The sequence below is a fragment of the Hippocampus bargibanti genome, linkage group LG11, assembly GCF_051943395.1.
Source record: "Hippocampus bargibanti isolate YZ-2025 linkage group LG11, ASM5194339v1, whole genome shotgun sequence".
In the NCBI taxonomy this organism is placed as follows: Eukaryota; Metazoa; Chordata; class Actinopteri; order Syngnathiformes; family Syngnathidae; genus Hippocampus; species Hippocampus bargibanti.
In genome coordinates, this window is record NC_142744.1 from 5,404,165 (window position 1) to 5,419,821 (window position 15,657).

Sequence of the window (15,657 nt, forward strand, 5' to 3'; positions counted from 1 at the left end):
ACGGAGACTGACTACTCATCTGAAAACATGGATTTTCATTGAGGTCTTGGATTAATTTGCCTTTATGAGTCTCGCAGTGGAGAAATTTACATTTCAGAGCAGCAAAGCGATAAAAGTAAGAGAACAGGAAAGGAAGAAGTAGAAAAACAAAATACAGGAGCTGCTGTAAAGGCAGTCATTCTCGCAAGTCAAAACAACAACAACAAAAAACAAAATAACAAATAATATGACAAGAAAGACACTGAGTAATTCATTCTTCAGCCCTTTCTGTACCCTCTTTGTTGTATGAAGCAGTTCTAGAATGCATGGTATGAGAAAGCATATTCTCCGAATCTGAAGCCATTGTTTTGATTCTCCCGCAATGCAAGACGTCTTGGCGTGATGTCACGAACTGGGGGCGGGACATTCTAAAAATGCCCAATTCGCAGCTCCATTTTTTTGCAGATTTTGAACACTTTAAGTCATTTTTATTGGTGTTTTGCATTTGACTAAAAATGTTGTGGGTATTTTAGATGCTATAAAACAGGGGTGTCAAAGTCATTTTTTGCCGCGGGCCACATTGTAGTTATGGTTTCCTCTCAAGGGCCGTTATGAATTTGGGGAACCCATTAGAATGTTTAAATCCCTTCAAATATGACATATAGAGCACACAGCAAATTAATGAATAACTCGTTTTCAAATACGAAGTCAAGAATAATGACTTTTATTGTGGTTGACATCCAAAAATATGAAATTTTGGCTCAGATTTTAGCAATCATCATGGAATTTAACAAGTTTGATTTGCTTTCGCGGGCCGAAAAAAATGATGTGGCGGGCCGGATTTGGCCCGCGGGCCTTGACTTTGACACCTGTGCTATAAAACGTTTTTCTAATGTCAGTTCGGAAACAAAAAAGTGATGTCGGTTGTCCTTTAAAGACAGGATGCACAACAGTCGGATCACATTTTCGACATCCATCCTTTGACGAGACAACTGCAGCTGTTGCCACAGCTGGAATTTCCTCTATCTCCGTTTATAGCCAGCTAGGAAATTTCTCGGGTTTTGTAGGGAACCCAGCCAGATAGAGGATTTCCTTTTCTCAGGTTTTCCTTTTCCGTTGTGGTTTTCCAGGACTACCTTTTACAAATACCATACTTTGTTAATCCCTGGAGGAGGTCCGCGATCCATAAATGAATAAATAGAAAAATAGAAAAATTTTAGATGGTATAAAACGTTTTTCTGATGTCAGTTAGGATACAAAAAAAAAATGCTGTTGGTTGTCCTTTAAATAAAATGTATACAGGAGACTCTAAATCTCATGTAATCCAATGTCGTCCAAAGGTTTTGGGGGACAAGATCCAGAGTTTTGATAATCAAGATTTCCATTGAAAATTACCAGGTGATATTTATAATCTACAAAGTTGAGTACGAGTCTACTAACATGTCTACTACTCCCAGATAAGATATGCTTTCATATTTATTGTTGAATGTATGAATATTTATTATGAGTCTCGTGGATGAGGTTGTTTTGACTGCAACGGAAAAAGGTAGGCTAGTCGTAAAGAACAATGTCTCATTGTGCAATTCTTGTATAATCTGACCTTTTTGAAATTGACAACATCAAGGAGAGGTTTCTTTTGAAAACTGTAAAAAATAACAACATAATTGCAACGAAAACCAATACAATTGCAGCACCCTTCGAAGCAATTCCTGATATGTGTTATTATTGTGGCAAACATGCGACAAACAACCAAATAGCAAGTGGCTAATGTATTGCTAGCTTGTGGCTCTTAAATAATTATCAGGTAACAAACACGTCACCAGTCATGTAAGGATCTGACGAATACATTAAAAGAATAAATGAAATAAATGAAGAAAAATAAATTAGAGAAAATTAGGAATACTTTACCAATGGTATCTTATGTTTGGCTAGTAAATGGGTTACATTATGTTTGAAAATGACAACAAGGAAACAAGCATGCGCCAAAAGCTTTGTTCGCTTTTGGCTAACATGTACTTAAAAAAATGGTCAAGCTCTCCCAACCATCATTAAGTAATGTGGCTAGAATACGGTTTACTTTGGGCAGTTAGCAGCTAACGTTTGGCTAGCATGTTAGCAAGACAAGGATAACATCTATATCCAAACGTATATCACATTTCTCATCGGTCCCATACCGCCCTTCGGGCCAGGAAGTATTTATGTGGTTCTGCTCAAACACCCCGAAAAATGCAAGTGATTTATTATTTACAGTGACCATGAATGAGTGAGGCAGAAAAAAATGTGGATATGGGCTTTCTATCACAAACACAGGACATACTCGCTGAAAGAAAATGTTTTCTTTCCAATGCAGACCAACACAAAGGATTACGTAAAGTGGCTGTTGAGAAAGAAATGTGAGTGTCACGGTTACACCTCTGGTGAAGAGAAAAGAGGAGAGAAGGCTGAACATTGGCGGCAGTAAAAACCATAGAAATGGCTGTTTTCTGTCTTCAAAATAATTGTCGTTCGAACAAAGTTCACACAAAAGGGAAATTGTTGTTATCAGTCTGGGGAGAGCGCTTAAATATGGATTAGCCTTTATTAGTCTAGCAGTGGAGACATTTACATTTCACAGCAGCAAAGTGAAAGTAAGAAGAAAGGAAAGGAAGAAGTAGAAAAACAAAATGCAGGACTTGCTGTAAAGGCAGCCACATCTGCGGCGGCCTTTTGAAATCAAAACAACAACTACCACAAGCTAAACTGCTATAACATAAATGTTGAAAGCATCCATTGACGAAACGAGATTGTCTCACATCTCCTGCCCCACGTAAATCCGCTTCAATTCCAAGCCGCGACAGTTCGACATACGCATATGTGGAATATGTCTTCATTTGTTTCCGCAGTTGTTAGATACTTGTTTCATATCATGAATATTCAGCCACACTTGTTGTGTGTGTGTGTGTGTGTGTGTGTGTGTGTGTGTGTGTGTGTGTGTGTGTGTGTGTGTGTGTGTGTGTGTGTGTGTGTGTGTGTGTGTGTGTGTGTGTGTGTGTGTATGTGTGTGTGTGTGTGTGTTTTCATTTGACAGAGTTGTTTTTAAGTTATTATTAGTCACACAATTAAGTCAATTATTATTTCTTATTTTATTTATGGTGTTATTGTTCTGGTGTTTATTGTTCTTTTAATTGTATAGTGTCCTTGGGTGTTTTGAAAGGCGCTTGTAAATTAAATGTATTATTATTATTATTATTATTATTATTATTATTGTACTTTATTTTTTTAAAGCTAGCTTGGCGACAGCTAGGAGCTATTGTCAACCCCTGTAAATTATCGCATTGTATTATAGGGTAAATTATCACAGAAGGGTGGCACTATGGCACGGGTATCAAAGACGAGGCCCGGGGGGCCAAATCTGGCCCAGCACATTATTTTATTCGGCCCGCGAAAGCAAATCAAGCATTTCAAGTGCCTTGATGCTAGCTAAAGTCTGAACCAACATTTCAAATTTTCAAATGTAAACCACAATAACAGTCATTATGTTTTATTACCAATTTGAAAATTAGTAGACTGTAAATTTGGTAAAAGTTATTCATTAATTTGTTGGGCTCTCTATATGTAATATTTGGAGGGGATGAAACATTCTAATGGCTTTCCCAAATTCATAACAGCCCTCGAGAGGAAACATTATCTACAAAATGGCCCGCGACCACAAATAAGCGACACTCCTGCATTATGGGGAGGCCCATAAACGGCAAGCGGATAGTCTTCTCGTACCCACTTTGACTTTGTAAATCAAATATGACCTTTGCGATTGTCAAACCTTATACCTTCTGTTGTACCTTGACAAACAATTGTTCTTGCATATTTTTTTTCCAACAAGCACTGCAGTTAAATATCTCTTTGATATCATTTATGACGCCCCCGTTAGCGGCAACCAAGCTGCGCTCACTTGAAACGCACGTGCAGAAAATCTCACGCGCTTTTATCGTATGTACAACCTGAGCAGGTAACAGCTGCGCTATTGTGTGCACCTCAAGGCAATTCAGTGAACACGTGTGCGGGCATAAACGTATCTGAAAGGGAAGGAAGTATAGATAAGTGCTTTTAAGGAGCAGCGCAGCAGTGAGTCGTCATTGCAGGTGTTCCAGTCTTGTTTTTTTTGCTCTTGTGTAAATACAATACTATACAATACATATGGATTTATATAGCGCTTTATAGGACAACCGACACCATTTTTTTGTTTCCTAAATGACATCAGAAAAACGTTGTATAGCATCTAAAATATCCAAAACACGCAGGCTGATATTTTTAGTCAAATGCAAAACACCAATAAAAAAGAGTCAGTGTCCAAAAACTACTGCAAAATGACCTCAGAAAGTTTCAGTTTCAGAAGGCCCCGCCCCCTTGTTCGTGACGTCACGCCAAGACATCTTGCCTTGCTCGGGAATCACAACAATGGCTTCAGATTCGGAGAAGATGCTTTCTTGTTACTCATCCAGTTATGAATATGATTCAAATAGTTCTGAAGAGGAAAGCATACATGTTTGCGATTGATTAAAGAAGTCCTTCCGTGTCATTTTGAGGCGTCTGGACTGAAATGTAGCGTACCAGAAAATGCACAAGATGGCGCCCAATGGGCTGATTTGTTTTGCTGGGAATTTGTGTCAGCTAGTATCAAATAGTATTCTTGGTGCAACACACAACGATTCACCATCGCGTTATTTATGTTTTCCTTCTAATTTCGCCATCAACACAAAGTTTTCAGACCAAACAAAGTACCCAAAATGCATTGTGAATGCATTGTGTGTCCCTTTCTCGGTCAGGGGCGTTCCTCACGTGACGTCACGGTAGGTATTGTCTCCAACTCAAAAACAAGACTTCCGGAATATTCAGCGCGAGTCTTAAAACGTACAGTATAGCTATATGCGGTGGAATCTTTGTAAAATACGCTCAGTAGAAGTCATTTGAAGTGATTTTACAAATTATGGACACAACTTGTCCGGAGGTGTCGTTTGTCCTTTAAGAAGGAACTGACGAAAACGACTGCAAAATAGAGACTGCTGGCTATAAAAACCAGACTAACAGGGTAAACTCATATTCGTGCATTGTATTTATTTTTGTTGTCTGTTGGTTGTTTCACACAGACAAAACACACCTCGGCACGTTTGAATAGCTCCTACTTATCTGATGCAGATTATAAATGCACACACACGTTTTGTTTTTGTGATGAAGGCCGCATCCGTGTGCTGTTTATTGACATCCATAAAAAGATAGGAAAATCCACAGAATATAAATTACTCACTAAATATTATAGCCCTCATCACTTGATATGACACCCGAGTAGCATTAAACACGATTTATTGTTGTCAGTGTCTGATTACATACCAATGAAGCCTTTTCTACGAAGAAACAATAATTAAAAACAAAAGCTATAAATAGATGTGATCCTTTTGGTATTGCGTGTCTCCACCCAGTTTTTCATTTACATGTGCCACATTTAATCTCACATGGCATATCTTTCAATTGTGGTTAAACACACCCCGAGGCCTTTTCCTCACTGGAAACTAAATGTTTCTTTTCATTTTATTGTTTGCAATGCCTCAAAATGGTTAACGAGACAACTGAATCACTTCTGTGGATTGATGTCAAAGTCAAGCTTCTGATGTAATAAGACCATAGTTCGTTCTGTAGTTATGTTTTTGATTCAAAACAATGCATTCATTGCAATTTGGCCATCGGGGGGCGTTATAGAGCAGTCAAGAAGGCACACAGACGACTTGAACATGACTTGAACATATTTGATTGTTTTTTTTAGTCTGTATTTGTGTTGCTTTAAAGCACAGGTGTCAAAGTCAAGGCCCGCGGGCCAAATCCGGCCCGCCACATCATTTTTTTCGGCCCGCGAAAGCAAATCAAACTTGTTAAATTCCATGATGATTGCTAAAATCTGAGCCAAAATTTCATATTTTCGGATGTCAACCACAATAAAAGTCATTATTCTTGACTTCAGATTTGAAAACGAGTTATTCACTAATTTGCTGTGTGCTCTATATGCAATATTTGAAGGGATTTAAACATTCAAATGGGTTCCCCAAATTCATAACGGCCCTCGAGAGGAAACCATAACTACAATGTGGCCCGCGGCAAAAAATGACTTTGACACCCCTTCTTTCAAGGAACACCGACACCATTTTTTTGTTTCATAACTGAAATCAGAAAAACATTTTATAACATCTAAAATGCCCAAAACCCACAGGCTGATATTTTAGTCAAATGCAAACCACCAATAAAAATGACTTAGTGTCCCAAAACTACTTCAAAATGACCTTGGAAATGGCGAGTTTCAGAAGGTCCCGCCCCCTTATTCGTAACGTCACGCCAAGACGTCTTACCTTGCTCTAGAATCAAAACAATGGCTTCAGATTCGGAGAAGATGCTTTCTTGTTCCTCATCCAGTTATGAATATGATTCAAATAGTTCTGAAGAGGAAAGCATGAATACTTTCAATCGATTAATGAAGTCCTCCCATATCAATTCGAGCCGTCAATGAAATGGGCTGATTTTTCTACTGGGAATTTGTGTCAACTAGTATCAAATAGTAGTCTTGGTGCAACACACAGTGATTCACCATCGCGTTATTTATGTGTTTTCCGTCTAATTTCGCCATAAACACGGATCAACATGCAAACAAAGCATCAAAAATGGATTGTGTGTCGCTTTCTCGGTCAGGGGCGTTCCTGACGTGACGTCACGTCAGGAATCGTCACCAACACGAAAACAAGACTATTCAGCGCGAGTCTTAAAAGGTAAAATATAGCTATATGCGGTGGAATCTTCGTAAAATATGCTCAGTAGAAGTCATTTGAAGTGATTTTACAAATTATGGACACAACTTGTCCGCAGGCTTCGGTTGTCCTTTAAGGGTTTGTGACATGTCCACGGTTAACTCAGTTATTGCCATTCCCGAATTTATTCGGAAATTGAAAAGCATAACGTGGAGCGGCATTCCCAAATTTGTTTCGAGTTTTGCTATTTCTTGCAGGGAGGTGCCGATAAAGCGCTGGTCAGACCTCTGGCAATGTTTTTGACTTCCACAAGGGGTCATCATTTGCCTTTTGTCCATGTTAGCGCTTTATTACTGCTTCAGCTGTTGTTAAAGCGCTATCTGGCTAGCTATCCATCTAGCTAGCCATCTGTTAGCTATCTATTAGCTATCGAGCTTTCTATCTGAGTTACTTCCGGGTTGAGTGACGGCCTAGCTGGCTCTCTATTGGTTATCTATTAGCTAGCTAGCTTTCTATCCGAAAAAGTTTCAAAATAAACGATTAATTGGTCGTGCGCTTTACACTCCGGTGCGCCTTATACACCGGAAAATATACTGCTCTGAAAAGATAAACGTGAAAGAAAGTCATGCGTTTGGCCAAAATACCCCCCTTTTTTTTGGCTGCGTGCGTCTGCGTCTGTAGGCATGTTGTTCTATATCACACCCATTTTGAAAATTTGGTCCACACAATAAATAATGATCACATGAGCTCATTTAATTGTATTTGAGGTTGTGTGTTTGCGTGTGTGGGAATTTCCCTCTTATCAGTCGCTCTGGAATCTGTCCCGGGCTCTCAATGTCTGTTTTGGTTTTTAAGAGGAAAGAGGAAGTGGAGTCTAAACATAGGGTGGGGGAACATCTCATGCTTCTTTTTATTTTCCTTACATGTTTGACGATTTATATTTAAATCACTGCTAATTGTAATTCTGATGCCATTTAGGCATCTACAGGGGTGACTTGAGATAAGAGTTGAATTTGTACAGATATAATAATAATAATAATAATAATAATAATAATAATAATAATTACTAATTATTTAATAATTATTAATTAAATTATTAATGATTATTGTTGTTATTATTAATTAATAATTATTATTTTTAATAATAATAATAATAATAATAATAAAAATTATTATTATTATTATTATTATTATTATTACAGTAAGGTCTCGTTATATCGATATTCAAGGGAGTCCGAAAAAATATCGATATAACCGGGACTATCGATATATCCGACCCTGTTTGCATGTAATTTTCTCCGTGCGTGCATAGAAATAGTATCGATATAACCGGGACTATCGATATATCCGATATCGATATAACGAGACTTTACTGTATTATTATTATTATTATTACCCCATTGCGGGACTATTAAAAGCTTTCGGATTCTGACAATATAACTATATGTACGGGCATATATTTTTTTATCCTTTTGCAAAAGAAATATGATAGCAATTATTATTATTATTATACTATTAATACTATTAATTATATTAATCATATTTATCATATTTATTATAATCATATTTATAATTATAATAATAATAATAACAATAATAATAATAATAATGTTTCATTTAATAACGCCTTTTAAAACTCAAGGACACTATACAGTCACAGGATATTTTTTCCTGCGGGTGAGCAGCGGCAGCTAGACACGCCGGCGTTCACTCAACCCAGAAGTGAAATAATTTCCTCCTTTAATTAATGTTTTCTTATTTCTTAATTAAATCTTTACATTGAAAAAAGTGAGAAAACTGAGAATTAAAATAAATAAAAATAATAATTTGGAAAAAAAAACTTCAGCCGTTCAATCTTGTTGTTTGAGGGCTAGCTTGCATTGGCTAGGTTTTTTTGCTATGCTAACATTGTGACAAGAGTTGAGCTTTGTGTGTGTGTGTGTGTGTGTGTGTGTGTGTGTGTGTGTGTGTGTGTGTGTGTGTGTGTGTGTGTGTGTGTGTGTGTGTGTGTGTGTGTGTGTGTGTGTGGGCGCGCGTGTGCACATACACGCAAGTCCATACACTACAAAATATACACTATATACATATATACAAGTACACTCACAAAGTATTGGCACTATGGTTCCTTCGCATTTATTTCTTTTTTTCTCTCAGTTACACACACACACACACACACACACACACACAAACGATTCCCTTTAAACACACTGCATTGACACACACACTTTAGACATATGTACAAGATAGTAATCTCCAGACTCTACGCTAGACATTACATTTAACTCTAAAAGACAAGAAAAATAGCCAATCGCTTTTGAGGCCAGGTTTTGTGTTCTTCAACACACACACACGCAAAAAAAAAAAATCACTCTAAAATGTACTTTATAAAAAAACAGTCATACTGTAAATCCATGTTTAATTGACTGCCATTGAAATGCACTGGAGACAAAAATACTACCAAAATCCCCCCGGTCCTTTAAAAAAAACATATAAAATAACCCCCTTATACACATTCACCTCCACTGGAAATGCCAAATGCAAAATGCAAATGCAAAATATGTGATCTTGGAAGCATTTGGTTGCAAGTAATAATTATGTCTGTCACTCAGACGAATCCAGAAATTCCCAAAATGTGATGTACCTTTTACTAATAAAAACACACTCCCTCATGACCGCAACGCATGCTTGTGTTTGCAGTCAGCAGTTGTCACGAGAAATCTTTTGACACTTTGTGTGTGAAAGTGTCATAAAGGTTTGGATGAACGGTTTTCATCATATGAGCGGAAAGGGGGGGGGGGGGGGGGGTCCGGCTCTCAATGAGCTCATTCAGAGTAAATCACACAATCATGTGAGTGTTGCTTGGTCACACCGATGATAAGTTCATGACTGAGTAAGAGGATCACACTGTACAAGAGATTGCAACTGTGACGGTTTGCGGCAAACAGATTTGGAGATTGTTTTAGCCGAGGAGACTTTCAGCTTTAATTTGGGACAATGGAAGCTCATCTTATGGGATTTTCCCCATTAGACATTAAAACAAGTATCATGCATTAAAATGTGTTTTTTTTTTTTAATTCAGTCTCGGTCTTAATGATTTTCTGAAATATGATACTAACACACTTGTATTTCTTATGATTTTTTTGCTTTGGGTCACTAGCAAAAATTTGGAGCGACAATCAATGCATTGGAGCAGCGAACCCGGATCAGTTCACAACAAGCAAAAACTTGCCAGATAGGGAACAATGCTTCGAAAAAAGAAATTAGGCTTTAAGCATTTTATTTAAAATACTTTAATTACTTTTATTTATTTAAAATACTTTTATTGGTTTTATTTAAAAGGTTTCACGTTGTGTAAACAAAACAACCACACGATTTTGCTGTAAATGAGCTCACGGATGACATCGATATTGAGGACACAGTGGGTGGAACACAGGTATTAGCTAGCGAATAGCTATCCATTCGCTAGCGATTAGCTATCCATTCGCTAGCGATTAGCTATCTATTCACTATCTATTAGCTATCTATTCGGTAGTGATTAGCTATCTATTTTCTAGCTTGCTTGCTATCTATTTGAGCCAGCTAATAGTCATCTATTAGCTATCTATTTGCTAGCTAGCTAAGCTTGCATTACGTGGAGCGCCATTCGCAAATGTGTTCGGGTTTTGCTTTTTCTTGCGCGGAGGTGCCGATAAAGCGCTGGTCAGACCTCTGGCAAAGGTTTTGCCTTTTGTCCATGTTAGCGCTTTATTACAGCTTCAGCTGTTGTTAAAGTGCTATCTGGCGAGCTCGCTAGCTAGCTAGCTATCCGTTAGCTATTTATTAGTTAGCTAGCTTTCTATCTGAGTTACTTTTGGGTTGAGTGAAGGCCTAGCTAGCTATTTATTGGTTATTTATGAGCTAACTAGCTTTCTAGCCGAGTTACCTCCGGGTTGAGTGAACGCTGGCGCGTGTGGCTGCCGCTGCTCACCCCCAGAAAAAAAAATTATCTGTGACTGTAAAGTGACTTTGAGAGTTTTGAAAGGCGCTTAATTAAAATGTATTATTATTATTATTATGTAAATTTCTCCACTGTGAGACTAATAAAGGCAAATCCAATCCAATCCAATTATTATTATTATTATTATTATTATTATAGATAGACAATGTACAGTTGTTTTTATGAAACAATTTTGCAGTTAAACATTTCAATCTTCTGACATTTCTATATGTCTAGAATACTTTGTTTTTATCTTTTCAATTTTGCTGCTGTAGATTGAAAATGTCCCCATTGCGGGACTATTAAAAGCTTTCTGATTCTGACAATATAACAATATGTACGGGCATGTATTTTTTTTATCCTTTTGCAACAGAAATATGATAGTCCCCTACTAAATTAGTTAACAACTCATTTTGTGTGTGTGAAAGAATCTGGAGAACTATAGCAGGGTTATGTCACGTTAATCCGAGGCTTCCCCACATGGCTGGCTTTTGGCCATCTGCTTTTCAAGCTGCGCATTATTTTGTCTCCCAGTAGCGGAGAACATTAATGGATTAATAGGCTTGTACTCTAGGTGTCAAGGGTCATGTTGAGCCGACCTGTCACGAGCCTCGTCAAAAGCTCATTTTCCCATTGAAATCAATGGAAATGTCGTTAATCCGTTCCAATTCTATTTTTTATTCCAAGTCATTTTTTACAAAGAGTAGACTCTTCCAATATTATACTTAATAGTAAATTAGTTAATAGTAAATAAATGTTTGTGCATTATCGGGAATTGCGATTCTTCTGATATCCGCGCCTTGGCCATCAAGGGTTCAGCATAATATTGACAGACAGCAGAGGGTAAATAATATACGAGTGCATTTTTTTTTGTCTGTGCCGTGTCCGCTGCTAGTGTTCAAATAAAAGTTGTTTGATGCTGCAAAGTACTTTTGTTAGCCGATCCATGTTGTTTTCCATCGCTTATTAGGATTAAGCTAGCAGACTTTCATAAGAAATTTCAAAATAAATGAACACATTAAAGGACAACCAACGTCACTTTTTTTGTATTTTAACTGACACCAGAAAAACGATTTATAGCATCTAAAATACCCAAAACACGCAGTATGATATTTTTAGTCAAATGCAAAACAGCAATAAAAATGACTTACAGTGTCCAAAATCTGAAAAAAATTGATCTGCGAATTGGGCATTTTTAGAAAGTCCCGCCCCCAGTTCGTGACATCACGCCAAGACGTCTTGCATTGCTAGTGAATTAAAACAATGGCTTCAGATTCGGAGAATATGCTTTCTTGTTACACATTCAGTGATGAATATGATTCAAATAGTTCTGAAGAGGAAAGCATACATGTTTGCAATCGATTAAATAATTTATTTGTGCCATTTTGAGGCAACATTGGGGGGAAATCTCTCACCCAAAAAAAGAGGCACAAAATGGTGACATCCTGTGGCCACCTCCGTTTACACAGCCTGATAAATTCCTTATATGGTGCTTGGACGCCCTCTTCTGGCCTTCTGGCGGCTTTTGGGTGCAACACGAGGTCCCCAGACCAAAGAAGTACAGCAAAATACATTGACGTGATGGAAGGACCGCTACAATGCGTCTTTTTTACGGTCAAGGGCGGTCCTTTAGTGACGTCACGTACGGACTCGTCACCAACTCAAAAACAAGACTTCCTGAATATTCAGCGTGAGTCTTAAAACGTAAAATATAGCTATATGCGGTGGAATCTTTGTAAAATACGCTCAGTAGAAGTCATTTGAAGCCATTTTACAAATTATGGACACAACTTGTCCGGAGACGTCGGTTGTCCTTTAAGGATATAATTATTAATATAATTGCTGGACAGTTGGGTAAAAATAAAAAGGAAATCTGCATTTACTGACCCAAATCAGTATTTCCTATGTAGACAACCCAAATTACGAACAAGATACGTTCCGAAGGGTAAAGTGAATTTGTTTGTAAGTCCCACATCCCAAAATAGCCATCCAAAAATATCATGACAACACGGTTTTTGAAATCTTATGACTCATGAATCAATAGCAACGCAACATGTTTTTCATGTTGTTGAATTCGGTAGATTTCTGTTGTGTGAGCACTGCAACTTCCTCCTGACACACACAAAACATGAGTTACTTATCTGTGTGTGTGTGTGTGTGTGTGTGTGTGTGTGTGTGTGTGTGTGTGTGTGTGTGTGTGTGTGTGTGTGTGTGTGTGTGTGTGTGTGTGTGTGTACAAGTTACAGGATGTGTCAGACTTTCCGACACCTTCAAAGAAGTACAGATAACGGCTGAAGAAACATTTTCATCGATGGACCATTCCTGTACGACTGAAAGTTTACACATACGTGTTACAGGATGTGTGATAATCTTTGATGATCTTTCCACAAAGTCGCTGTAGCTCACCCCCCCCCGCCCCCACCCCGCACCGTGAATGTGAGACCCTATAAATAGTTAGGGTGTTTCCACGTGCAAACACTTTCTTTGTGTGGTTCACCCACACGCTCGCAAATCTACAGCAGGGCGTCCTCATTTTTTACTTTAAAATTAAAAAAAGGGGGGGTTGGGATGGCCTGAAAGCCATCTGGATTTTGTCGCCACAACCAGCATGTAGCACATTTGAAAAGATTGAAGAGGACGACGGATGTACATATTCATCCAAAATATGAGAACATATTTAAAAAGATTAATTCCAATATGTAATGCACTTAAAAGTGAAATACAACTGAAATGAACAGTACAGAATTAAAGGACATCCGATGTCACTTTTTTGTTTTTTTAACTGACATCAGAAAAACGTTTTATAGCATCTAAAATACCCAAAACACACAGTATGATATTTTTAGTCAAATTCAAAACACCAATAAAAATGACTTAAAGTGTCCAAAATCTGCAAAAAAATTGAGCTGCGAATTGGGCATTTTCAGAAAGTCCCGCCCCCAGATCGTGACGTCACGCCAAGACGTCTTGCATTGCTAGTGAATCAAAACAATGGCTTCAGATTCGGAGAATGTGCTTTCTTGTTACACATCCAGTTATGAATATGATTCAAATAGTTCTGAAGAGGAAAGCTTTCACATTAAATGTATGGAAAATGTGACAAGTTTACGCAATGTTAGAATCACATTATGAAAGTAAGACGTTTACGAAGAAGAGTACACTCTTTTTCTTTCTTTTTCATCGCTATCAATTCTTTGAAACAAAAGCTAACAACAATGATGGGTACACCACAACAACAACAAAAATGTCAAAATCTCAATTTAAGCATCATTTACAGCTTGAGCTTTGGTGGAACAGTTTCGAGCCTCTATGTGGCTACTCATTGTTATCTCGCGCAAAAAAAGAAAAGCCTACGAGGACTCAGGTAAATGTTAAATGACTATCCTTTTTGATCTTAACGTTTATTTTTATACTACACACAACTCTCATTTATTGTATAATAAAGAAATCTAATTATAACAAATATTTGTTCCCGATTTTGATGCATTTTTGTGCTTTATAAAACATTTCTGCCTGAACTTTGGAACGGATTAGGACATTTACATGGAAAACGTGTCTTGATTTACAAACTTTTTGTATTTGAAAAATTTCATCCAGAAGCAATTAATTTCATAAGTAGAGGTACCACTGGGTAGGAAAATAACAATTTTTGGACATACACACACACACACACACGCAGACACAAATGGAGACACACACACACACATCCACACAAATTGGTGGGAAGTGGAAAAGAGCTGACGAAACAGTCGGTAATGAGTCAAAAGGGGTCTGGTTCCTGAGAGGAAACCATCAAAAGAAGCCGGCCACACACTCGCATGCACGCCTTGGCTTGTGGCCTGGCCTGGAATTTGCAGGAAGCATGATGACAGCGGACTTTCACAGACACACACACACACAGAAACACACACAAAACATACACGCAAAAGAAGTTGAGTCTGGGAAGGAGAGGGAAAGCTCTCGAGGGAACACAAGTTTCTAATTAACTCAAATTGTCCCTGCGCACTTCGATGTCTGCCTGAATTCTTTCCCCTCCGCCGTCATCATTGTCTTGTGTGTGTGTGTGTGTGTCACTACTTCCAGATGTGATGACTTCCTGGTGCGCTTCTGGCTGTTTCCAGTCCAGTACTGGCATCTCATCACGAGACATTAAAAATTGAAAAATAAAAGATCGGAAATATGAATTAAAACAATTAATTCATTGATTAGACAGAATAAGGAGTGGGACACACTATCCCAGCTGTCATTCGGTGGGGGACATCCTGAACCAATTAATTGCCAATTACAGGGTATTCAGAAACAAAACAAGTATTCACTCTTACACTCACACCGAAGGACAATTTTGAGTGTTCAATCAGCCTGACATGCGTGTTATTGGAATGTGGGAGGAAACCGGAGTACCCGGAGAAACCCCACGTGGGCACGACGAGAACAAGCAAACTACTCACAAGGAGGCCGGAGCGAAGATTGAACTCACGACCTCTGCACAGTGAAGTCAACCAGCGAACCACTCGACTACCAGGACGCCTTATTCACCTTTAATCGTTGAGATTTAATCAACTTTATTTTATTGTTGACAAATGTGTTCTTTTACGCAGCGTGATCGATCCGTTACCGCACAAGCACATACTTAAACATGCACGGTCGGTTGTGCAATCGCCAGAACGTATCCTAAGATGCACAAAGCAGAAAAATAACAAAAGTTGTGTTTGTGAAAAGCAAAACATTACCTACCTTAGAAGAAACCTGACGCAGAGGCATGGGACGAACTTTTTGCAGCGTGTTCACGATCGTAGCTCACGTGGATCGTTTTAAAATCCTTCTCCCTTCACTCCAGATTCCAATACTTTGCCAGGGCCCTCGGTGAAATGTGCACGAAATAAACTTTGAAAGATAATAAAAATAACTTTAAAAAATAACTGAAAAAAATTGTCCAAC